Raw genomic sequence first — 3,026 nt, 5'->3', positions numbered from 1 at the left:
AACCTATTCGACCAAACAGGTTGTAAAAAAAAATGCTTTTAAAAGTTAAAAAAAAAAGATCGCGTGCCACAGCTGATCACTCCCCCCACCGTCCGCTGTTCTACTTCCTCCATGCCTACTTTTGGTGTGCACTTTGCGTGCGAGCGCACCTTGCATTTGGTGCGTGGTGAACCCTGGGTTTACACGCAGACAGCGTGCATGCACAGCCAGCCAACCGGTAGTAAACCGGTTCAGATTTCACCACTGAGGTCAACCATCCTAGTTCGTAACTAAGAACCGATGGCTTTGTGTGATGGGTGAACTCAGGCATCCTGGCTTACAAACAGTGGTTTACGGAGCCGTGTGAAATTGATGAAGACTTCTGGACTAAAAGAGGGACTCAACCTCTCCTCCAAAGCACCTGGAGGCAAGGACAAGAAGCAACGGATGGAAACTAACCAAGGAGAGAAGCAACCTGGAACTAAGGAGGAATTTCCTGACAATGAGAACAATGAATCGGTGGAACAGCTTGCCACCAGAAGTTGCGGGTGCTCCAAAACTGGAAGTTTTGAAGATTGCACAATCACTTGTCTGAAATGGCATAGGGTTTCCTGCCTGAGCAGGGGATTGGACTGGAAGAACTCCAAGGTCCCTTCCAACTTTCCTTCTTTCTTTCTTTCTTTCTTTCTTTCTTTCTTTCTTTCTTTCTTTCTTTCTTTCTTTCTTTCTTTCTTTCTTTCTTTATTTTGTCACAACAATATATATAAGCATCGTAAGAAAGGTTATATAATATATAAACATATATATGAGTAAATATTAGGAGGTATATGCATATATATATATATAGGAAGAAGAAAAGAAAAACAATAGGACAGGAACGGTAGGCACATTTGTGCACTTATGCACGCCCCTTATAGTCCTTTTAGGAATGGGGTGAGGTCAATAGTAGAGAGTTTTTGATTAAAGCTTTGGGGATTTTGGGAAGAGACCACAGAGTCAGGTAAAGTGTTCCAAGCACTGATGATTCTGTTACAGAAGTCATATTTTCTGCAATCTAGATTAAAGCGGTTGACATTAAGTTTAAATCTATTGGTTGCTCTAGTATTATTATTAAAGCTGAAGTAGTCTTTAACAGGAAGGACATTACAATAGATGATTCTGTGAGTTAAACTTAGATCTTGTCAAAGGCGACGGAGTTCCAAGTTTTCTAAGCCTAGGATTGGAAGTCTGGTGGGATAACGTATTTTGTTGTTTACAGAGGAATGGAGAACTCTTCTTGTAAAATATTTCTGGACACGTTCAACTCTGTCATTCTCAGCAAATTTTCTTTCACGCCCTAAGGTTTAGGTGGGTCTGTGTGAGAGGGTGAACACGAATGTCCCAAGCCTTGCAGAGAGATGGTTCCCTCATCATTTCATCTTCGACAGCCCCCTCCTCAAAAAAAAGAGCCCTCTAATCCAGGGGTCTCCAACCTTGGTCCCTTTAAGACTTGTGGACTTCAACTCCCAGAGTGCCTCAGCCAGCAAAGCTGCATTTAGGTGCTTTGGGGCAGGGGTCTCCAACCTTGGTCCCTTTAAGACTTGTGAACTTCAACTCCCAGAGTCCCTCAGCCAGACTCTGGGAGTTGACGTTCACAAGTCTTAAAGGGACCAAGGTTGGAGACCCCTGCTCTAGTCCACTCTTGCCCTGTTTCCGTAGCTACTCCAGCCCTTGATCACACCAGCCCACCTTGGAAGTCCAGCTCCCAAACCGTCTCCCCTACAAGTCAGGAGAGGCACATCCTCAAGGGAACGATTTCCAAAGAAACGTCCATAACTCATAACGAACACAGTTGGGAAAAGGTTGTTTTCCTTCCTGGCTGAGAGATCCCTCGATCTTCACATCTGATCAGTCAGCATAACAACCTGCTGTTTCGATCCTCCGGGAGCAGAAGGTGGTGGCTGGAGCAATGTTCCTTCAGGCATATTCAGATGTTTCTCCTGGGGAAAAAAAACACATGGTTCCTAGCGTGGAACATCTTCATAACAGAATAACATTGGGCTTTTGAGGTCTTCTAGTCCAACCCCCTGGTCAAGCAGGAGACCTTATATTATTTTAGATAAATGGTTGTCCAATTTCTTCTTAAAAATCTCCAGTGATGGAGCACCCACAACTTCTGCAGGCAAGTCGTTCCACTGATGAATTGTTCTCACTGTCAGGAAATTTCTCCTTAGTTCTAAGTTGCTTCTCTCCTTGATCAGTTTCCACCCATTGCTTCTTGTCCTGCCCTCGGGTGCTTTGGAGAATAGCCCGACTCCCTCTTCTTTGTGGCAGCCCCTGAGATATTGGAACACAGCTATCATGTCTCCCCTAGTCCTTCTTTTCATTCAACTAGACATACCCAGTTCCTGCAACCGTTCTTTATAGGTTTTAGCCTCCGGTCCCCTAATCCTCTTGGTTGTTGTTCTCTGCACTCTTTCCAGAGTCTCAACATCTTTTTTTAATATTGTGGTGACCAAAACTGGATGCAATATTCCATGCGCGGTCTTCCCCCGAGGAATTATGAAGATTTCACATGATCTTGATTCTATCCCTTTGTTCATGCAACCTAGGACTGCTTTGTCAACCTCCAGCGAAAATGAATTCCACGGTTGAACTCTGAGCTGCCCCCCCCCAAATTATTTCTCCTTCCGATCCTGAGAAATTGCCTGAGGAAAGCTGAACCCTTCCTGTGATCCTGATTGCTGTTAAGGTGGGTTGAGTTTATCGTAGGCGATCCTGGGTTATCCTGGATCTGAGACCTTCGAACCAGCCTGGGAAGGTTGGGAATTAAATTTGGCAACAGTCCAAACACCCTGCTTGAACCGGGCAGTGACTTCAGTGTGTGTGTGTATGTGTGTGTATGACGTAGCTGACAAGGAGAAAAGGAAGGGAGAAAACCACACACTCTGTGCAAGGCTGTGCAGTGGGTGTGTCAGGGCGTGGGTGTACACAAGCGGCAGCCACGGGGCAGAGGAGGACCTGGGGCGGATCCAGGATCTCTCCAACCTGCTTATAAGCTGGGGAAG

The sequence above is a fragment of the Ahaetulla prasina genome, chromosome 2, assembly GCF_028640845.1.
Source record: "Ahaetulla prasina isolate Xishuangbanna chromosome 2, ASM2864084v1, whole genome shotgun sequence".
Lineage (NCBI taxonomy): Eukaryota > Metazoa > Chordata > Lepidosauria > Squamata > Colubridae > Ahaetulla > Ahaetulla prasina.
This window is presented reverse-complemented; position numbering follows the sequence as displayed.